Source organism: Castor canadensis, chromosome 2 (genome assembly GCF_047511655.1).
Source record: "Castor canadensis chromosome 2, mCasCan1.hap1v2, whole genome shotgun sequence".
NCBI classification, from domain to species: domain Eukaryota; kingdom Metazoa; phylum Chordata; class Mammalia; order Rodentia; family Castoridae; genus Castor; species Castor canadensis.
This window is the reverse complement of record NC_133387.1, coordinates 158,214,084-158,238,491: the sequence shown is the minus strand read 5'-3', so window position 1 is coordinate 158,238,491 and position 24,408 is coordinate 158,214,084. Positions and strand designations below refer to the sequence as shown.

The window sequence follows — 24,408 nt, the reverse complement described above, 5'->3', positions numbered from 1 at the left end:
ATTTCTATGGATGGAATTGGAGAACATCATTCTGAGTGAGGTTAGCCTGGTCCAAAAGACCAAAAATCGTATGTTCTCCCTCATATGTGGACATTAGATCAAGGGCAAACACAACAAGGGGATTGGACTTTGAGCACATGATAAAGCGAGAGCACACAAGGGAGATATGAGGATAGGTAAGACACCCAAAAAACTAGATAGCATTTGTTGCCCTCAACGCAGAGAAACTAAAGCAGATACTTTAAAGCAACTGAGGCCAATAGGAGAAGGGGACCAGGAACTAGAGAAAAGGTGAGATCAAGAAGAATCAACCTAGAAGGTAACACACATGCACAGGAAATCAATGCAAGTCAACTCCCTATATAGCTATCCTTATTTCAACTAGCAAAAACCCTTGGTCCTTCCTATTATTGCTTATACTCTCTCTTCAACAAAATTAGAGATAAGGGCAAAATAGTTTCTGCTGGGTATCGAGGGGGTGGGGGGGAGAGGGAGGGGGCAGGGGTGGGGGTAAAGGAGGGGGTGGGGGAAGGGGGGAGAAATGACCCAAACATTGTATGCACATATGAATAAAAAAAAAAAGGATATGATTTCTAACACTGATATGTATTGACATTCTTTTTAACTTATAGAACAAAAATCTGATAATGAATTCTGAATTAATGTAGTAACTGAGAAGCACATGAATGGATAAGTCTGTATCAGATTTTGCAAAATATTTAAGCTAAAGTCAATGTTAATGTTAAAGAAAGTCTCATGAAATTGATAGTAACTAGGCACTGAATAAATGGTGATTATATCTAGTGACAAAAACTACATTTACACCAGCAAGTACCAATACAAATGAAAGAAATTTGACCTAAAAGAAGCCAAACCAAGGGTTTTACTTCTCAAGGGACCTATTCCTGATTAGTCCTCATTTTCCTTAATTTCTAAAATATACAAATTCTTTTTTTGAGGTGGATAAGGTTTGAATTCAGGGCTTAGCACTTGCAAAGCAGGTACTCTACCACTTGAGCCACATTCCAAGACATTTTGCTGTGGCTGACTTGGAGATGGGTTTAGCAAACTATTTGCCCAGGCTGGCCTTGAACCTAGATCCTCCTGATTTCAGCTTCCCAAGCAGCTAGGATTACAGGTGTGAGCCAGTGCCTGGCTGTAGTTTTTTTGTTTTTTTCTTTTTCTTTTATCTGGTGGCACTGGGGTTTGAACTGAACCTCACACTGCTAAGTAGATGCTCTTACTGCTTGAGTCACTCTGCCAGCCTTTTTTTGTGATGCCAGCTGTAATTCTTTAAATATTTATATTTTCTCATGGGTAAAATTCAGATTAATTGGTTGGAATGTAGACTGAACTCCAAATCTTGGCAAAGTTCCAGTGGCCATGTCTTTAAGCTTATCTTGCTATAATTTCATAATCTTCTATATGGTCCAGGCCACCCTGGGCTACATAGTGAGAGTTGCCTCAAAAACAAGAAACAAACAAAAAAATGACTCACCCAGAAGCAAGGAGCATGTCTGTTGCCCAGATGTTATTTTCCAATACTATTCTGTAATAAAAGGAATGAGCTCCTTGGAGAAATGGCTGATCCTAGCACTAGGGCAGGATATATACCAGATGAGTGTAGAGAATCCTACAAATCTAGAAAGTAAAGAACTGCTCAACAATGCATAGACATACATATTGGTGAGAACATGTCAAAAGAGCACAGAAAAATGGAAACTAAGTTAATCTAAATAAGCTATGGGGCCAGGTGCAGTGGTTCACATCTGTATTCCCAGCTAGGCCAGCCTAGGCAAAAAAGTTAGTAAGAATCCCATCTCAATCAATAAGCTGAGAGTGGTGGTACACATCTGTAATTTCAGATATGTGGGAGGCCTTAGGTATGGAGATTGTGGTGTGAGGTCAGCTGCAGGCAAGAAATAGAGATTCTACCTAAATAATAATAATAATAATAAAAGGCCTGGGTGTGGCTCAAGTGTTAGAATACCTGTCATTCAAACATGAGGGTATGAGTTTGAATCCCAGTATCAGCAGAAAGAAAGAAAGAAGCAAGCAAGCTATAGACTTTAGCTAATTATATATCAATAATGCCAGTCACAGTGGCATTATCCCAGCTATTTGAGAGGCAGAGACAGGAGAATCACAACTGGAGGCCAACCTGCCACTCTCTTCCCCCCCAAAAAAGTTAGTGAGACTTTATCTCAAAGAGCAAGGTGGGCATGGTGGTGCACACATACAATCCCAGCTACTCAGGAGGTTGTAGGTAGGATGACTGCAGTCTGAAACCAGCTCCTATTTAAAAAATAACTAAAACAGCTTAGAGCCAGTGGCTCATGCCTGTAATACTAGCTACTTAGGAGGCAGAGATCAGAAGGATCATGGTTTGAAGCCAGCCCGGGCAAATAGTTTTCAAGACCCTATCTCGAAAATACTCAACACACAAGAGGGAAGGTGGAGTGGCTGAAGTGGGCACTTGCCTAGCCAAGTGTGAGGCCCTGAGTTCGAACTACAGTAGCACCAAAACAAAGAAACAAAGAAAAAAGAAAAATAACTAAAACAAAAAGTACTGGAAGCATAATTCAAGTGGTGGCGTGCTTCACAAGGCCCTGAGTTAAAACTCCAGTATTGCCCAAAATAAATTTTTAAACAATATATATGCCAATATCAGTTTATTGTTTATAACAAATGTGTTATACTACAAGTAAGAGGGACTGTTAATAATGGGAAAAACTGGGTGAAGGATATATGGGAACACTCTATATTATCTTTTCAACTTTTCTGCATATCTAGAAAACATTCTATCAAAAAGATAAAAACAAACTGGGTGTGGTGGTGCTTGTCTATAATCCCAATATGGGGAGGTGGAAGCAAAAGGATCATGAGCTCCAGGCAATCCTGGGCTATATAGCAAGACCATCACAATAAAAACAAAAAGAAGCAAGCAAGCAAGCAAGACAGCGAAAAACAACAACAACAACAAAAATCCCAATTCCCAAGTCAGAATAGGATGTGACCAAATCAAGTGGATAAAAGAATTTAACAGAGTTCACAAAGAAATGTATTTCATACTTCCCCTCCCTTATGAAAAATTTAGACCTATCATTCCTGTCATATAAATAACATCAGATCAGTTGTCTTACCATAAATTTAAAGTCACTAAATTTCAGAATAACTGTATCTTTGCACATCAGAATCAAGTGCCCTAACAATACATATACTTGCAAAAAATATGAATGATCTGACAAGAGAAATGTGGGGGAATGTAGCTTCAACTAAAAACTGTAGGTTATAATTTCAATAGTCTGGTTTTGCTTGAAAGTAAAAGATGATTAAAAAAAATCTTTGGAACCTTTCACACCCCAAAAGAGAACTACCTACTAGAAAAATCAAATCAACAAATAATTGGTTATCTATATCAAAGGAACTATCTCTAGGTCAGACCTAATCAAAGTATGGTTTCCATACTGGCACATCAGCATGCCCTGGGTATGCTGCAATTCAGTCCTCTTAACATAACCAGATTCTTATTTTCCAGAGAAACTTCTGGATTTTTTTTTTTTAAACCAGGGTCTCCACTATGTAACCCAGGCTGGCCTCAAATTCATGATTCTCCTACCTCAGCCTCTTGAGTGCTGGAATTATAGAAGCACACCACTATTCTTGGCCCTGGATTTGGTTTTGGCTCTTCTGTACAACTGAGACTGTAGTTTGCTTCATGTTCTCTCCTACTTAAAAAAATGAAAAGCACTGCTAGGTGCCAGTGGTTCATACCTGTAAGCCTAGCTACTCAGGAAGCAGAGATTAGGAGGATCATAGTTTGAAGCCAGCTTAGACAAATAGTTCATGAGACCCTATCTAGAAAAACCCATCACAAAAAAAAGGCTGGTGGAGTGGCTCAAGGTGTAGGCCCTGAGTTCAAGCCCCAGTACTACAAAAAAAGAAAGAAAGAAAGTAAAAAGAAAAGCACTTTCTCTATCACCAACAAAAGCATTTCAGCAAGGATTCATTACTATATACTGTGCTGCCAAATGTAAGCTCCATTAAAGAACGGCACAAGGGACTAGGGTTTGGTTTGGTGAAATGATTAAAGTGTCAGGAGAAATCCAACTCTGCAAGCTGGTGCTTTTAAAGAAAATTTTTAACTGCAGCCACAGATCCCTTCCCCTCCTTACTTCAAAATCAGATGATCATCCATCCCTAGCAGTAAGATGAAGACCTTAGAGAGAGGGTGCTGACAGCAAACCAGAGGATGCAGACATACCTTGTTTTAATTGCATCAGCAACTGCTAAGCAATTGATGAGAGAAAGAGAGAGAGAGAGAGAGAGTGAGAGAGAGAGAGAGAGAGAATAGGAGCAAAAAGAAAAGGAACTTGTGCAATCATGTGGAAATGCTTCATCCTCACCCCAACGAGAGCAGGTTATTTATGGCAGTTGCACCAAATCCTTGCATTTAAATCCACAGGCTACTTCTCAAGTAGCAATAAAACTACATGGTTTAGATTTCCTCTTGCTTACAGTTTTCTATCACACACATTTTTCCCTGTAGCCACCAACAAAGGTGAGGTGAGGGAGAAAGCCAACAGATTAAGTTTAGCTATTGAGTCCCTCGGGCAGATTGTATGCTTTGCACAATACTGGGATATACAGGAAATATCAGGTACTAAGAGTATTGATTCATCAGAAACATGCATGTACTAGGCCTAGGGCATGGTGGGACAGGAACTCCATCAATAAACCCCAGCAGGTTCGTTCTTTTTCAAGCCATATCCTTATGCGATCATACAAGAGAATGGCAGTAAGATAAAAACTGCCAACAAAAACCTCTCAGAGAGAAAGAAAGTAAATTCTCAAATGTGGTCTTAGGTGCGAAAAAAAACATCAGCATGAAAGAAAACCAAAGCCCAAACAGTAATTTAATGCCAAAATTGCAGTTGCCATCTCCTCAGTGAACCCTAATTCACATCAGTGAAGGCTGGTGGGCTATTGAAATCAGGAGTGAGAGCAGGAGTTTTGACTAGGGGCTGGTGAAGTAGCTCAAGCAATAGAGTGCCTGCCTAGCAAGCATGAATCCCTGAATTCAAACAACAGTACCACCAAGAAAAAACAGTCTTGACTAATTCATAATTGAAGTTCCTAAGCAGAATATTGTTCAGATACCCTCATTTCCCTCCTCTCACCATTCAATCACAAAGCCCAAAGGACATGAGTTTTCTATAATAGTCTTGATTTTAAAATGGTCATTTTATAATCCCAAATTCCCTAGCATGGTGCTTAATAAAACATAGTAATATTGCAGGCAAAATGGAATGCCAAAGAGACAACCATAAAGTAGGCAGGAGACGGATCCTTGAAGACAAGTACCAAAAGCACTGGAAATTGGGTAACTAACTTAGCCTATGACTTAACCTGCTGCAGGATTACTTGTACCAATGATTAAAAATATGCATAAGGAAGTTGGGTGCAGGTGGCTCATGCATGTAATCCTAGCTATGGAAGGCTGAGATCTGGAGGATCGAGATGTGCGGCCAGCCTGAGCAAATAATTCTCAAGACTCCATCTCAAAAATAACCAGACCAAAATGAACTGGAGGTGTGGCTCAAGTGTCTGTTTTGCAAGTGCAAAGCCCTGAGTCCAAATCCTGATCCCACCAAAAAACCAAAACAAATGGATAATGATTCAATGAAAAATATTCCATGGGACTTCCCATTTTACTGCTGCTATTTAAGAAAAAGAAGGAAAATTCCGTGGAAGACCTTATCAGATCTGGTTTCTGCCTACTTTCTTCTGTTTTTGTTGGAACTGGAGTTTAACACAGGGCTTTGTGCTTGGAAAGGGCTTTGTGCTCTACCGCTTGAACCATGCATCCAGTCCTCTGCCTACTTTGTCTGTCTCATAACCACTCTTCTCTCTCACTCTATTCTGTCATTCTACAATATTTATTCAAAGCTTGATGTATGCTGGCTGGCATGGTTCTAGGTACTATGGGTACACTCAGGACTCTCATGTAATGGTTGTTCAGTAAAGAAGGCTGAAAACTAGGTCATGCCTTCCAAGCTAAACTACAGGTCCTGGTATGGAGCCTTTTGAAAAGGAGACTTTTTTCCTTCCTAATTTGCTGAAAGAAGCTCCATGGCCCTAAAAGACACTATGACTAAGGCAATGAGCAAATCAGACAAAAATCACTCTCATGGAGTCCATATCCCATTGTGGAGCGATAAATAAACTATATGGTGGTATAAATGATATAGGATGTTAGACAATGGCAACAGAGAACATAAAACGGGGAAGAGTTTGGAAAAGAAAGCTGATGTAGTTGTGTAACTTTAAATATTCAGGGAAGGAGTCACAGAGATGATGAAATTTCTGTGTTTAGAACTACATGAAACCCATTTCGCTTCCAGCCTTTGCTATATACTCTCAGCTTACCCTCCACTGTGCCCCAAGTTTTACGTGGCTAGCTTTTCATCTTTCAGGATTAGTCTAAATGTCACCTTCTCAAAGGGACATTCCCAACAACTCTAAGAAAAAAATAGCTACTAATATCCCTAACCAAATAAAGACTCAACTAACCACATCTGAAGATTTGAATCCTGTCCTATTTCCTGGCTTACTTCTTGCCCTTCAGGTTACCTATCTGTAAAATGGTTAACAATAGTACCTAACTTACAACAGTTGCAGGGAAGATTTATGATAACAATAAAAAGATAATAGCACTTAGTACTTACATAGCTCTCACCATATTCCAGGTATTATTCTGTGCTCTATATTTATTAACTCATTTAATCCACTCCATATATTTCAAGTGCTTAGCACTGTACTTAGCAACATTAAATAAATGTTTGCCATCTTGCCATCATTCTCAGAATCACCATGATAGTGGCAACAATGTTAGGTGTTTGGAGGTATTTTAGCCTGACTTTCTACTCCACTGAGGGATCTGTGCCTAAAAGTTCCTAATTTTCTCCTCTAAGATTAACATTTTACAGAAGGAATTTATGTATCAACCATTGTAGGTTTGTTGTAAAGTGAGCTCTCATTCCTCACATCAGCATGGACTTTAAAAAAGAAACAGACATGACTATCCTTAAGGACAAGGGCAAGAAAGTCAGTTAAAAAAAAGTGTGGAAATGGAAGTAAAAATCCCCAGTTTCAGAAGAGTTACAGAATGTTAAAGATTATTCAGGTCATCCCTTTTGTACACATGAACAAAATGGGACTCTGAGAAAGGAAACTGTGCCAACTTGTCCAGTTACTCATAGTGACTTCACTGTACACTTGGGAGCAGAGTCCCCTTCTCCACAGCTTTACTCCACTGCTCCACAGAGCCGCCAGCTCCACTTGGTCATTCCCTTATCACAGAAACCTCCCTCAATCTGTTTCAATACTACGTAATTATATTTGGGAAGGAACAAGGAAAGAGATAACAGTTCAAAAACGAACTTGGGAAATTTTAGGCTCCCAACATGAGATCCAAGGTTGGAAAATAATAGGTTGAATCCAGAGGAGTTAAGTATTTGCATACTGTTGACATTCAAAAACTATATGAAAATAATCTCCCCATTTTGGGGGAAATATCCCAGCACAAAATTCTTAGAGTTAATTCTGAGACTATATTTTGGTAAACTTGATTTTGCCCACAGTGTGGAAAAAGGATAAAATACGATAGAATTCTAGATGTCTTTATTTTTGTGACTCCAGGCAAATCACTTTACCTCTTTTGAACTCAGATCCTGTACATGGAAAATGGGAAGTTTAGGTTAATTATTTTTAGAAGTCCTTTTCAACATTAACAATCTAGAATTTGAGGTTAAATACAGAATGGTATATCCTTTTAAGATTAGCAACATGATTTTCATTTTAAATAAGCTCTAACAAGATCAGTGCTGTGGTTTCATTGCGCCCCCCCAAACTGTGTGTTTCAGAAACACGTCCCTCTGTGCAGCAGAGGTGAAACCTTTGGGAGGTGACTGGGTCAAGAGGGCTCGCCTCTCATGAATGAATTAATCCGTCCATGGGTTAGGGTTATCACAGGAGTGCTTTGTTCTAAGACTGAGCATTCTCTGACATGCTTATTCTCTCTTGCCATGTATGTATGCTGCCTGAAGTCTCTGAAAAGAGCATCTACCAGCAAGTAGGACTTCACAGATGCAACCACTGGCTTTAGACCTACCTGCCTCTAGAATTATGACCATGGGCTAAAGAAACCTTAAGTCTTTTGTGGGGGTGATGGTGGTAATGGATTTTGAACTTAGGGCCTTGCACTTGCTGGCTAGGTGCTCTACCACTTGAGCAATGCCCCCAAACCTTTTTGCTTTAGTTATTTTTCAGATAGGGTCTCATGTTTCTGCTTTTTTTTTTTTTTTTAGGTGGCACTGGATTTTGAACTCAGGGCCTTACACTTGCTAGGCAGGTGTTCTACTAGTTGAGCCACTCTGCTAGCTCATGTTTCTGCCTGGGGTCAGTCTTGGATCATGATCCTATCTCTGCCTCCCATATAGCTGGGATTGTAGACATGAACCATCATGCCTGTTGGTTGAGATGAGGTCTCAGTAACTTTTTGCCCAGGCTGGCCTCGAACCACAATCCTATCTCTACTCCTGATTAGCTGGGATTACTGGGTGCACCATATTATTCTTAATAAATTATCCAGACTGTAATATTCAATTATAGAGCAGAAAACAGACTAAGATAGTTTAGTATTGGTTTAAAGTAAGAGGGAAAAGAGTGGAGAGGGAACAGCTTGAATTGGTAATGACTTAGGCTTAATGTTAATGCTTTACAACAAATAAGTGCAATAACTACCTTATGAGTAAATTCTTTTATGAGAGCTATTTAATCATGAAAACTATTTGGCACAGTGCCTGGCAAATACAAGTTCTCAAAAACTTGAGTGAATGAATGAATGAATATATAAATGAATGAACTAGTCAATTAAATATGTTTATATTTTTCAAGCAGGTCAATCTGACATAAGAAAATTTCCATCAACATTTAAGTGAACCTCTTGCAATTTGGCTCTAAAAAGAATAAGTCAGATAAACCACACACAAATGTGCTTTTTAGTATAGAAGGTAAATGCTATGATTTGAACCAGTTTGCCCCCACCAAAACTCATGTTGGAGCTTAATTGCTCAGTGTAGCAGTGTTGGGAGATGGGGCCTAGTGGCAGGTATTTGGGTCATGGGAGCTGAGAGTAAATTAATGCCATGTGACAGGAGTGTGGAAGTTCTCACTCTCAAGGAACTAGATTAATTACTGAGAGAGTGGGCTATCTGGCTCTTGCCAGATAAAGCAGCCTGACTGTGGATGTCCAGCCTCTACAACTATGAAATAAACACACCTGTTTCCTTTTATAAATTACCCAGTCTCAGGCATTTTCAGCAACAGAAAATGGACTAAGAAATCGATTATACCTTGCAAGTGTAAAGCTCTGGGTTCAAATCCCAATCCTACCAAAAAAGAAACCAAGTGACTTTGTATACTATACAAATTACCATAAATCTGAAGACTTACAACAACATAAATTTATTCCCACAGTTATAGAGGCCAAAAGTCCAAAGCAATTTCAAGGACTAAAATTGAATTTCAAGGGCCATGCACTTGAAAAAACTTGTCTTTGCCTCTTTTTCTTTTCTTTCTTTTTTTTGCAGTGATATGGCCTTGTACATGCTAGGCAAGTGCTTCCACATCCGTAGCCCTCTCTGCTCCATCTTCACATCAGTTTCTCCTTTGTTTGTACTCAGATTTCCCTCTGTCTTCCTCTTATAAGGATACATGTGATTACATTTAGAGCATGCCTGGACAGTTGAGAATAATCTCATTTCAAGATCCTTAACTACATCTGCAAAGAAAATTTCTCCATATACGGTAGCATTCAGGCTTCAGTAATTAGAATGCGGACATCTTTGGGAAGGGGTCCATGTTTTTTCAGCCTACCATTGTATTATATGAAAAATTGAAAAAGTGGTTACTAGACTCCAAAGAGTGAGTTTTTAAAAGTAGAATTTGGGATAAAAGAAGAAATGTGATTGAGAAAGTAAAATGAATGTGAAATAGAAAGAATGGCAAATACCAGAAATAGAAAAAGTGAGTTGTATATAGAAACATTTATTTGGGGAGACTGAGGTCAGAAACTTTAGCTCCGGGGAGTAAAGACAAAATTAGTTATATGGGCCTTTTTTTCTTTTTTTACCCGACCCCCCATACAACTATGATTACCAATTGTGTGGTTAAGTAATCCAGGGCAGCACAACAAACTCAGAACAGCATCCATGAATTTTTTAAATCCTTGAGGGCAACACAGTAGTGCTCATTATCTGTCAGACAGCACTGAAACGCCTAGTCAAGTTTCAGTATTACATCCCTCTATATTCCTTCTGATATGTCTTATCTTCTCAAAACTGGGTTTACAATAGCTGTTGTGATTATAAAACACGTATCTATATGAAAATCAATGTGGAATAGAAAAGAGGGTGGCAGTGTTCAATCTGATCCCAAAGATTGAGAAGTTATACAGTTCCCATCAGAAGCACAAACCTCACTGGTAAGTTTCTGTGGTTATTTAAGAATGAAGTAACATTTCTTTAATTTATGGGAATCATTTTGACCAATGACTCCTATATAAAACACAATTATTAAGTTGTTTTGAACCTATTACTTAACAACTGAAACCATTAGATATGTCTTTTAACCTAGGCCTGGTGTGAGAAACTTACTGAGACACTTATGATACTATAAAGTAAGTGACAGCCAAGGAAAATAAACACAACCAAGAAAGTTTGGGAACTTCTGACATAGGGCCCTGTAATTGAATTTGAGCTCCTATAGAAGGATGAGGTACATCAAACATGAAGCAGTGATGAACATTAACAAATGTTTGTGGAAATAAACTGATAAATGACCTGAACTTACATAGTGACATTTGACCTTTTCTCAGTAACTTATATATAAATACTAACAGGCATCTAAAAGCAGTTACATAGAGTGAACAAGTCTGTGCTAAAATGGAGAAGACAGATTTGTAAAAAATAAACTCCAACAGCCCTCTCATAATTTCATCCATCATTTTAAAAGATTTGTTTGTCAGATACTGGGGATACACACAGAAACTTTATACAGTCTAAAAACAGAAAACAGACATGAAAACAACTGAATGTAATAAACTATTATGAATATTAAATGCTTTTACTGGGGATTCAAAGGAAAGATGCCAGGGAGAATGACAAAAAGTCACAACAGGTTTTTATGATTAGGTATTTTTAAGCTCTTGAATGGTATAATGAAAAGCTAACAGATAAAATAAAGGCAGGAGAACAGGAAGAACAAATAAAATTAAAATACCACCTCAATACAAGATAGCCCTAGTTCCATTTATCACTCTAAAGAGTTTTGACAAATAAGTGAAAATAGTGCAAATCAAATACAAAACAAGAGATATCTTGGAAGTTTGATCAATGGAATTTATTTTCCTAAAAGCAAATCTACCAAGATTGCCAAAAAGACAAAAATAAAATAAAACAGTCACAAATCCTTCCCCTTTCTGAATCCTCATACTTGGAATTCTCTCACTAAGAGAGGGAATTTTACTTCTTTACTTTTTTTTTTTTTTGGTGGTACTAAGGTTTGAACCCAGGGCCTCACACTTTGCTAGGCAAATGCTCTACCACTTGAGCCACACTACCAGCCCTCTTTTGTGTTGGTTATTTTCGAGTTAAGGTCTCATAAACTATTTGCCTGGGCGGGCTTCCAACCTCATTCTCTTGATCTCTGTCTCCTGAGTAGGGTGAGTCACTGGCACCTGGCCATTCTTTATTTCTTGAATCTGTGCTGATCATGTGTCTTGACTTTGGTCAATACAAAGTGACTGAAACAAAGTTGTGTCAGTTCTCTGCATGAGTTTCAATACACTTCCGCTTGGGGAAAGAGACCACCATATGAATATCCTAATACCAGTCAGTAAGGATGAGGTATCACATGGAAAAAGTGACTCAGGAGTCAACTGAGGTAAGCCAAATTGGGTCCAGATCACCAGATAAGTACTTGAACCCAGTGTAAACTGCTAACCCTCAGAATCAAAAGCTAAATAAATGTTATCTGAAGACTGTAAGTTGAGTGCTTTGTTACAGAGAAAAAGCTAACTAAGAGGAGGCTGAAGCAAGAGGGTCATGAGTTCAAGGCCAGCCTGGGCTACATAGCAAGTTTGAAGTCAACTTGAATTAAACAAGACCCAGTCTCAAAAAAACCCCAAAATATGAGAGAAAAAGCTAACTGAGGTAATGGCTCACTGGTATGGAAAATATGCAGAAAGATAAGTTTTTATTCACCATGATGGAATTTTGAAAGCAGAGAACAGTAAGAATTTTTAGATTTCCTCATCAACATATTTCAGAAAATCTTATTAGTCTCTGCAATATTACAAAATAAGTGAGAGGTGCTCTGAAAAGTGCAAATGTTCAGAAACTCATTAACAGTAGAATGGTTAAATTACTTGTGGTATATTCTCACAACAGACTACTACAGAGCAAACAGTGAGATACAATTACATGAAGACTTTCAAAGCTCAAAGTATATAATGTGTAAATCTATTCATATAAAAATTAAACAAGATAATGGCAGGGGGAGGGGGTAGAACACATGCCTATCATTCAGGAAGCTGTGGATTTGATACTTCAGCACTACAAAAACCAAACCAAAACAAAACAAAACAGCTAGGTGCCTGTGGTTCACGCCTATAATCTTAGCTTGGGAGACTAAGATCAGGAAGTTTGAAGCCAGCCCAAGCAAACAGTTCATGAAACCTCATATCTAAAATAATCAGAGCAAAATGGACTGGAAGTTTGGATCAAGCAGTAGAGTGTCTCCTTTGCAAGCGCAAAGCCCTGAGGTTCAACCCAGTTGAACCTCACCCCAAAACACACACACAAAACAAAACACTAAACTAATGAATACAGCCCAATGGTTAGTACTGGGAAGTCTGTGATTACAAAAGAGCACAAGGGACTGTGAATATTCTGTTTCTTGATCTGAGTCAAGTTACAAATGTTGTGTTCAAATTGTGAAAATTTGTTGACCTCTAGGCTTATAACTAATATATTTTTTGTATATTTAATAAAATATTTCAAACAATAATTTGAAGTTCATTGCAGAATGTGGGTTATTCTTATTTTAAGGTAGCATCACGTGGCATACTTCTGAGTCCATTCCTGAGATATTCTGTTGTACTTACCTCTGTTTTATAGGTCCATGCAATTTCTGGCACTAGGGGTAATCTGGGTTTGGATCATAACAGTGAAAAAATGGACCCTGTGAGCTTGTTTGGAGGTTCCAGCAGGGAAGTGCAGATAATCTTGATGGAAGAATAGTCCTCCTGTGTCAGGGAAGGCCTTCCTCTTCCACTGTGTGCACAGCTTCAAGAACAATGTACATGGAGTGGTGAGGGAGGAAGGGGACATCCACCTAGCCAACCAGATCAGCCAAATGAACCCTGGGAATCAGTGGGGTAACAGATATCACAGCCAGATTGCCCTTACATGCAGTAGCAAAAAAAAAAAAAAACAGACAAAACTACTTTAGAAATAGTGAGAATGAGAGACCACAGTGATCTTAGAATATTAAGACAAATGTTGCCGCTACTGTTAACATTTGGATGATAAATTCTTTTTGTTATTTATTTGGTGAGGTCTAAACTCGGGGCCTCATGCCTGCAAGCAGGCACTCTATCACTTAAGTTACTCTGCCAGTCCTTTTTTTTGTTTGGGTATTTTTGAGATAGGGTTGTACCAAATATTGGCTTTGAACAGTGATCCTCCTGATCTCTGCCTCTCAAGTAGTTAGGATTGCAGGTGTGAGCCACTGATGCCTGGCTGGATGAGAAATTATTTTCTATTTTGGGGGGAAGATGGGGACAGGACTGGGGTTTGAACTCAGGGCTTCATGCTTGCAAAGCAAGCACTCTACTGCTTGAGCCACACCTTCAGTCTTGCTCTGGTTATTTTTAAGATGGGGGGGGTCTCAAGAACTATTTGCCCAGGCTGGCCTTGAACCGTGATCCTCCTAATCTCAGCCTCCCAAGCAGCTAGGATTACAGGTGTCAGCCACCAGTGCCCAGCAGATAAATTCTTATTGTAAATACAACCTTAGGTGGTTGAAGGGGTATATGTAGAAAAATGAACTATCAAAAATATAATGCCTTGATATGGACTGTCATTAGGTCCTGTAACTGTGCCTTGCCATTGAAACATATCATCCCCAACTAGACCTACAGAACACTGTGCTGGAGGATCATGGACCAAATCATTAAGTTCCTTATTAACTGTTTTCGGTGCCAAAGTCTATGCTTCTTCATCTAATTCTTCACTATATCAGAGCCTTGTTTTTAAAAAACAAAAAAAACAAAATAAAACAATCTGTGTACTGGACTAAAAATTGTTGAGCTGAAAGACAGATCATTAGATAGTCATCAAAATACAACTATTTTTGTGTGTATTTGACAATTTTGAGGGTACAATAATATAAATAAATGGGGCTAATAACTGTCAATTATATAGAGTATGTACTCCAAAAATGTTTTATTAAGCTGGGCATGATGGTACATGCCTGTAGTCCCAGCACTTGGGAGGCTGAGGCAGGAGGATCAAGAATTTGAAGTTAGGGGCTGGAGTCAGCCTAAGCTACATAGTGAGAACCTATCCCCAGAACCAAAAAAGATTCCATAAGGCGGGAGGCACCAGATGCTGTGTGGGGAGGTGACCAAGGCCCCTTTATGCCTGTATCTGGCAGAGCTGGTGTCAGATGAAGAGACAATCCTTCCCTGACACTCAGATAATCAAGAATTTTGGCCAGACTTTAGATCTATTACTCGTCTAGGGAAAATATGTCACTAATGGCATGCTCATGAAGCTTACATAGGTCCCAATATTTCTCTTTTTTTCTGTTTTGAGATTGGATAGGAACAGAAAATAATTTCTCTATTTACTAAGCCCAGAACTGGTACAAAACCTCACATGAGTAAATTAAGAGATACACCATGATCTCAGCTAATAAGCCAATATTATGTAATAATAAAGCAACACTTTAATATAATATTATAAAGACCTATCTCCCTGAACCTAAATCTATAGTATCAGTACAATTACAACTAATAGCTCAACTAGATTATGGAAAAAAATATAATGGAACACTTTAAAAACAAGTCTAGAAAGGAATGTGAAGACAAAATTAACCAGTTACAATGGCCTAACTCTTGTGTTTTTTTTTTTTTAGCAGGACTGGAGTTTGAACTAAGGGATCCATACCACACTTGCAAAGGTTTCTTCTTCTTTTTTGACTGTACTAGGGTGTGAACTCAGGGCTTCATGCTTGCTAAGTAGGTGCTCTATCATTTGAACTGCACCACCAGCAACAACTGCCTAACTCTTACATAGCATTTACTATGTTACATAAAATTAAAAGAACTTTAGATATATTAATGGATTTTATCTTCACAATAACCCTGAAATGTTTGCAAAATTATAATCCTTGTTTTACAGATAAGACTGGGGTATAGAGTTTAAGTAACTTGAACTAAATAATCTAGCCAGGTATGCTAGCATTTAACTAGCATTAAGTAGGCAGTTTACCTCAGTTAAGTTCTTAATGATCATGCTATGCCAACTCCTAGATTACAGCATTTCATAAAGCCATGAAAAGTATGATATGATGATTTAATAGGTGAACGGACTGCAAAAAGCCCAGAAAACAGACCAAATATACATCTCATAGAGATAGACAGAGAGAAAATGATAAAGATGGCATCTCAAAAAGTATGAAATATAATCAGTAAGTGACGAGGGGACAACTGACTCTCTTTTTTTTCCCCCAAGATAATTAAATTTTTCTAGTATACCAAAATAAATACCAGATGGCTTAAAGAACTAAATTTGTTGGGTGTGGCAGAAGCACTCAGGAGGCAGTACAGGAGGGTTGTGAGTTCAAGACCAGCTGAGATAACATAACAAAACCCTGTATGTATGTATGTATGTATGCATGTATATATATATACACACACACAATACACAAATGTTTATATATTTTTATATATTTAAATATATATTATGTATCAAGTATATATTTATGTTTAAATATATTTTTATATATCAAAGGGAGAAAACATTGTTTAAAAAAGAACTAAATTTAAAACCAAAATATTTGGGCTGGGATGTAGCTCAGTGGTACAGCGCTTGCCTAGCATGCGTGAGGCCCTGGGTTCGATCCCAGCACCAAAAAAGACAAAAAAATAAATAAATAAAACCAAAATATTTGAAGAAAAAAAGCATGAATTAATACTTATTATATTGCAATAAGGAAGTACTTTTTAAAATTAGACATGAACTTTGAACATCAAAAAAGATAGATTTCACTAAATACAAAAATTAGATGTTAATTTTCTCAAAACTTATATGTAAAAAAACAATCTTAAAGAAAAATAAAGTATATAGAATCACTCTAACCTGATATTGAGGTCACAGTAGCTTCAGTAATCAAGACATGTGGTAGTGGCAGGGGAACAGACATGTAGAGCAATTGAACAAAGAACCAGAAATAGACAGACACAAATATGCTTAATTAATTTTTGTTAAAGGTACAAAACCAATTCAATGGAAGATGGCTTTTTCAACAAAGAGATTATGCATTCATGGGGCAGGGAGAGAACAGAAGCTCAATCTGAATTTACATCCTCTACAACAATTAAACTCAAAATGGGTCATGCAATAACAACAAAGAAATGGATCATAGGTTTAAGTCAAAACATAAAACTATGAAGCTTTTTAGAAAACACAGCAGAGGGTATTTAGGATCTACAGCTAGGAAAGAATTCTTGGACTTGACACAAAAAACATGATCAATAAATGAAAAAAATTAAAGCCAGGTATGGTGGTGCACCATTATAATCCCAGCACTTGGGAGGCTGAGCTAGGAGGATTGTGAGTTTGAGGACAGAATGGGCTACAGAGCAAAAATACAAAAAAGAAAAACTGATACTGGATTTTTTCTTTCTTTCTTTTTTTGGTTGTACTGGGGCTTGAACTCAAGGCCTCACGCTTGCTCAGCAGGCATCTACCACTTGAGCCACTCTACCTGATAGTGGATTTTGATGAAACTAAAAACTTTTCTTCTCTGAAAGCCCATGTGACCAGGATGAAAGGTTATGCAGAGTAGTACAAACCATACCTCTGATGAAAGATTGGCTCTCAAACACATAAATAACTCTCAAAACTCAACAGTAAAAATAACATTCAATTAGAAAATAGGCAAAAGGCAGACACATTTCACTGAAAATTAAATAAAGTTGACAAGTATATAAAAAGACCTCCAATATTGTTAATGATTAGGGAAAGTTAACTTGAACCACAATGAGATAATAACATATACCTATCAGAATGACTAAAATAAGTATTAACAGCAGGCCAGGGATGTTGGCACACAGCTATAACCCAGCACTCAGGAGGTAGAGGCAGAAGGGTCATGAGTTCAAGGACAGACTTGTCTACACAGAGACACCCTGGACTCAAATTAACAAAACAACCAACCAACCAATCAAACAAAAAACCAGTGACAACAGAGCCAGGCGCCAGTGGCTCACACCTGTAATCCTAGCTACTTGGGAGTCTGAAATTGGGAGGATTGAGATTCTATACCAGCCCAGGCAAATAGTTTGCCATCTCCAAAACAACCAGACCAAAATGGACTGACAGTGTGGCTCAAGTGGTAAAGTGCTTGCTTCACAAGTGCAAAGCCTAAGTTCAAATCCCAGTCCCAGCAATAAATCAAATGATAACAAATGAATGGTTAAAGAAACTGTGGTACATTTATACCATACAGACTTACTGCTTAGCAATAAGAAGGAATGAACTACTGGGACACACAACAACCTGGATGAATCTCCAGAAAGTTATACTGAATGAAAATCCCAATCTCTTCCAATCTTTTTTTTTTTTTTTGATGGTACTGGGGTTCAAACTAAGGGCCTATACCTTGAGACACTCTACCAGCCCTTTTTGCAATGTTTTTCTTTTTTTTTTTTTTGAGGTAGGGTCTTGGGAACTATTTGCCCCAGCTGGCTTCGAACTGCAATCCTCCTGATCTCTGTCTCCTGAGTGGCAAGAATTACAGGTGTGAGCCACTGGTGCCTGGCTGAAAGAGGCTTTTCTAAGGAATCTGGAAAACCTAAAGACCTAAAGATATTGACACATGGGATTCTCCCACTTAACAGCCATGGTAAGGACCAATATAAACACGTCTTCCAGATGTACTCAGTGCTTTCAATATGAATTTCAGGGACCCATCTTAAAGATTTTAAAAACATAAGTAGACATTATAGACTCCAGACAGCTCAGGAAAGCCTCTAACAAAAAACAGAGATCAAAAGTAGCATTTCATGAATGAATCAACTAAGATTCAGATCAGCTAAAAGTGAGATTATTATTTACCACAGTGCACAGTTCATTCATATGTCAGACAGGAAGGTTTTTCTTTTTTTTTTTTTTTAATGGTACTGAGCTTTGAATTCAGGGCTTCATGCTTGCTAGACAGGTGTTCTACTGCTTGAATCACAACTCCAGTCCCTGGAAGGGTTTTTGTTTTGTTTTGTTTTCTTCTGATGCTGGGGATTGAATCCAGAGCCTTGTTCATTATAAGGAAGCACACCACCACTGAGCTATATCCCTGGCCCTCATTCAAATGTTTATTGGACCAGGTGTTATTGTAGGTGTTTGGGAGACAAAGATGCACAAAACAAAACCACAAAACTCTGCCCTGGGAGAGCTTATATACTAGTAGATAGAGTAAGACAATAAAAAATAACAAATGTAATAATGCACAAATACAGTAAATTAGGAAATTAGTGGTTTGAGAAAAAACAGTGGGGCAGGGTAAAGGGAGGGGGCAGTGCAGAGGCAAATGCAAATTTAAAATAGGGTGACATTTAAGAAAAGCCGGTGGATCATCCCTATAATCCTAGCAACTCAGGGGGCAGAGATCAGGAGGACTGCAGTTCAGAGCCAGCCTTAGGCAAATAGTTCAGGACACCCTATGTCGAAAATCCCATCACAAAAAAGGGCTGGAAAAATGACTCAAGGTGTAGGCCCTGAGTTCAAATCCCAATACCACATTAAACAAACAAAAAAAAGACTTGAGAGAGATCAGTGAGTTAAAAGATGTCACCAACCTTTGAAAGGAGAATTCTAGTAGCCAGAACATTCAGTGTAAGAATGGTAAGGTAGAAGTTCTTGTTCATGCAACAGCAAAGTTCAATATGGATGGAGGGGAAAGGGAAGAAATAGGAGATAAGGTCACAGAGAAATGGCAGAGTAGGGCAGATCATGAAGGGCCTTATAGGCCATTGGCTTTTTTTCTGAATGAAATAAAGAGCAAATGGAGGGTTATGAGTAGAGAGTGACACTGGACAAGTTTAAAAGAATCACTATGGCTGCTGAGCTGAGACGTTGAAGCAAGCAAGGAACACAGCTTATAAGGAGATAGGGAATGGAATCTCTTGGAATTTTAGAGTTGACAAAGGCTTAGGAAATAATTTTTTTCCAAGCCTATCAGTTCAGAAAGTTAATTAAAATCTTGCATAATCCATTTTGTACTTATGTAGTCATTTTTAGTGCTTTCAGGTTTGTCATTTCATTTTGTGCTCAACAATCCTCTGAGCAGTTCATAGGTGGCTGACAGCTGACATGCATTTACAAAGCAGCTGGCAAAAAACAGGGATCAGGTCCAGAATACTCTGCCTCAGTATTTGACATAACTATTAACTATAGGGAGTGAGTCTGCTATCATGTCCATAATATTCTAAAGTGCTAAATAACATAATTCAGACCTTCAAGTAATGGAAATGACTCACTTCTCCATGATCTAATCCTATGGTTCTACAGCAGAGCCACAGCTCTTAAATACAAATTAAGAAAAAAGAATCAGTGGGGCCAGGTGCTAGTAGTTCACGATTATAATCCTATCTACTCAGGAGGCAGAGATCAGGAGGATTGCTGTTTGAAGCCAGGCTGGGCAATAGTTTATGAGTCATTATCTTGAAAAAAAAAGACAAAAAACACCACAAAAAAGTGCTGGTGGAGTGGTCAAGGTGAAGGCCCTGTGTTTAAACTCCAGTACTGCAAAAAATAAAAAAGCAAGAAAGAAAAGATGTCTGGCTCAAGTGGTAAGAGTGCCCACCTAGGAAGTACAAGGTCTTGAGTATAGACCCCCAGTAACACCACATAAAAACAAAAGAACAAAACAAAACAAAAAAACCCAAACAAAAAGGCTGGAGATATGGCTCAAGTGATGGAGCACCTGCAAAGCAAGTGTGAAGCCCTGAGTTCAAAACCCAGAACCAAACAGGAAACAGAAATTTTGCTCTCTGTGATACTGTATGCACAAGTCTCTTCCCCCACTCTTTCTTTCTTACCCAAATCTCATCCTGCAAGGTTTTCCTCAGATTAGAAAGCAGTTCATAAACAATTACTTCCCATAAGATAGTTGTTGATAATAGCTCTAAGTATTCCCTCTTGAGGAGTATGTGTACTTTATTAGGAAACACAAAACCTTCAAATCCCAAAGGAATGCAGTGGAGTTCGCAAGGAATATTATTCTAAAAATACCTCTTAGAATTTCCTCAAATCACACTAAATAAATTCAAATTCAACAGCTGTTTATTGATGAACTACCATTCTGTCAGTTATAAAGGTAAGATACGGTTCCTGCCCTTAAAATGCTAAGCCAGGAGCTACACTTATACAAGGAGGTGGAGATGGGAGGATTACCATTCCAGGCCATCCCAAACAAAAAAACAAAAAAAAAGCAAGATCCTCACCAAGTGTGATGGGGCATGTCTGAGATCCTAACTATATAGGAGACAGAGGTAGGAGAATCTTGAGTTGGAGGACAGCCTGGGATACAGAAAGAAATTCTGTATCAAAAACACAAGAGCTGGGGGATGTAGTTTAGTGGTAGAGTAGTTGTCTAGCATCCATAAAACCCTGTGTTAAATCCCCAGCCCAACAAACACACACACACAAAATGTAGGAAACAGACTGTCAAGATGCTTTTGTGGTGTCAGCAGTGTGGAAAAGGTATCAAATGTGACATTTTTTCAAGCTTCGAGTTTGAGGGCTCAGAGCATGGCTTAGGTGGTAGAGTGCCTGCCCAGCAAGCACTCTATTTAAAGCCAGTACTGTAAAATAAATAAAATAAATGTTTCAAGTTTGGATGACTTTGGAAGAAATGTTCCCACTACTGAAACTGAGAAAGCACTAGAGACCAATGGAGATGGGTAGGTTTAAGAACAAATAATGATTTTCTTTTGGGACAACTAAGCAAGGAAATCTGTTAGGCAGCTTGATACCATCTTTGAATTTAGGAAAGAGGTCAGAACAGAGGATAGAGATTCAGGAGCCACTGCCAAAACAATAATAGTTTGAAATAATGAGTCAATAACACTGACACACAGATAACACTTGTGCCATCTTATATATAAGGCCAAGTTTAACACTGAGAATATATTCTGAAAATAAGCAAGGCCATAACACATGTTCGCAAGTCAACATATGCCCAGCTCTACCATTTTTTCAGATGAAACAGAAGTTGTTGGAATAGACTGTAAACCAGTATCTAAAGATAAAAACCTCAGTCTTTTGGGATTTGAACTGCTCTTTAGGTAGGTGCTCTACCATTTGAGCCACTCTGCCAGCCCAAAACCTCAGCCTTTTAACCCATATATCCTTAAAATACCTGGCAAACTGGATGTTCAATAAATATTTGATGAACAGAAAGCATGAATGAAAGAAACACAGAGAATCAAAGAGAATGACCAAAACTGGGCTGGCAGAGTGGCTCAAGCGGTAGAATGTCTGCCTAGCAAGCCGAAAAAACCCCCCAGAATGTTCAGTGTTACACAGTTTAAGAAGTGGAATGGACACTAGGCTCCAAATGTTCTCAATTTTGTATGCTTTACATTCCATAGGTCTCTCCATGCCAGTCTCTCCACATGTCCATCACGGATTATCTTGTTATGAAAATATGCTTTAGAAAATGATTGCATTAACTTTTTTGAGGGAGGGTCTTACTACATTGTCTTGACTGGCCTAAATTTACAATTCTCCTACCTCAGTCTCCTCAGCAGCTGCAATTACAGGCATGCACCACTGTACTTGGCTCAAAATTCTTAAATTTCAAACAAGTGTATAAATGTTTCCTTCAAAGTTCCCTATTAATAAAGACTATTTTCCTTTGCCTGGAAAAAGTCCAGGTAAAGCAGCTGCTGAGGAGGCAGGGCTGCAAAGTTCCAGATTGAGGGCCTGGTGAAGCTGGACATGGAAGAGATGAAGCGAAAGAGGCGCAAGGATATGATCTCCTCCATACAGCACTTCCTCATCTACAAGGCCCTACTGTAAGTCACTCTGGTTATCTTAAAGAAACTGGACACACATGAAGACTGGGTATGAAATTGTGAATGGATGATATGAAGAACCTGGTTACAGTTTCTCCTTCTATCTACAAATGAATAGACCCAGAAAGGTGTAAGAGACTCTTTGACTGATGGACATAAAAATTCTATTTGTTAAGAACAAGTTGGACTGTGGTAACTGACCCTTCATAGTTAAAATATACAACTATTTGGGACAGTATGAAAAGACATCTTGTGGTCATAGTGTGCCTGTATGCCTGTGATATTCGGCCTCCACTGTTGGTGTAATTGTAAATAATAATGTCAAACTCCACTTTCTAGCAAGTGTTAATTATAAGAGGATGATTTCTGAAATGGCAGTGTCTTGTCAGTCATTTGTGCTTTTTGCTTTTGTCCAGAGTATATATGTGAAGAGTTCTTTACACTTAGTTATATTTTATGGAAGTCAGCAGATGACCACAATGACATTTAAACACAAGACCATCAGTCTACATTTTTAAAAAAAGGAAAAAGTCCACAGTTAGCTAACATTATATTTAGTAACAAAAGATTGAGTTTCCTCCTAAAATCAGAAACAATTAGAAGGTAACTCCTTTTGCCACTTATGGTCAACACTGTAGTAGAAGATATAGACAGATAATTAGGCAAGAAAAAAAGACATCCAAATTGGAAAGGAAGAAGTAAATCTATCTTTATTTGCTGATGACATAATCTTATAAACAGAAAATCCTAAGGGGGCTGGAAATGTAGCTCAATGGTGGAGTGAATGCCAACCATGAAAAGAAAAGGAGAAGAGCGCTGGTGGCTCACCAGCTATAATCCTAGCTACTCAGGAGACAAAGATCACAATTCAAAGCCAGCCTGGACAAATGATTCACAAGACCCTATCTAGGAAAAAACTCAACACCTAAAAGGGCTGGAGGAGTGGTTCAAGTGGTAGAGCACCTACCCAGCAAGCATGAGGGCCAGAGTGGAAAGGAAAAAGAAAAATACTTTAAGGTCTGCATGAAAAGCCTATCAGAACTAACAAATGAATTTTGTAAAGCTGCAAGATACAAGATCAATGTACACAAATCAGTTGTGTTACTATATACTACAAATGACGAATCCAAATATGAAATTGAGAAAATAATTTCATTTACATAGAATCTAAAACTTCAAAATATTTAGAAATAAATTTAACAAAAAATTTTAAGACATACACTGAAACCGTATAGCATCTTTAAAAGAAATTAAATTAAATCTAAAGTAAATGGGGACACATCCCATGTTCAAAGCTTGTAAGACTGTATTGTTAAGATTCCAGTACTCTACAAACTGAGTGACAGACTCAACAAAATCTCCATCAAAATCCTAACTGGCTTCTTCCAGAAATTGGCAAGGTAATTCTAAATTCATATGAAAACGCAAGGGACTCAGCATAGTCAAAAACAATCTTGAAAAGAAGAACAAAGTTGGGAGCTCGTGGAGTGGCTCAAATGGTAGAACAACTGCCTAGCAAGTGTGAGGCCCTGAGTTCAAACCCCAGTAGCACCAGAAAAAAAAAAAAAAAGGAGAACAAAGTTGGAAGACTCGTAATTCTAGATTTCAAAACTTCATTGTAAAGATACAGTAATCAAGACTATAATACTATCATATAGAATAGATACACAGATTCATGAAACAAAACCATTAACTGGTATTGGTGGCACATGCTTGGAATCCCAGCACTCAGGAGGATGAAACTGGAGGATCCAAGCCAGTGTGGGCTACAAAGTGAGAACCTGTCTCAGAATAAATAAACAAATAATAAAAGACAAGCATTAGAAATGGGAGAAAATATCTGCCAATCATATATCTGATAAAAGTCTAGTATCTAGACTATATACTCTCTAAATTCAATGGCAGCAAGACAAGCTAACTAAAATATGAACAAATTGAATAACTGCATGTATATATTTGATCTTAGTCAAAAGGTCAAG

At 38.2% G+C, this 24,408-nt stretch overlaps 1 protein-coding gene across 9 annotated transcripts in view; it reads right to left on the bottom strand.

Annotated features, from left to right (window-relative positions):
• Znf609 (zinc finger protein 609) overlaps nucleotides 1-24,408 on the bottom strand; it is a 186,260-nt gene that overhangs the window by 103,779 nt on the left and 58,073 nt on the right. Inside the window, exon 2 of one of the 9 annotated variants that reach the window (XM_074066186.1) lies at nucleotides 13,229-13,409. The exons of 7 other annotated variants lie outside the window; for them this stretch is intronic. The gene's annotated coding sequence lies outside the window, so the exon portion shown is untranslated. Of the gene's footprint in view, nucleotides 1-13,228; nucleotides 16,057-24,408 lie in introns of those variants that run through there. One more of the 9 variants, XM_074066185.1, reaches the window with a different exon arrangement.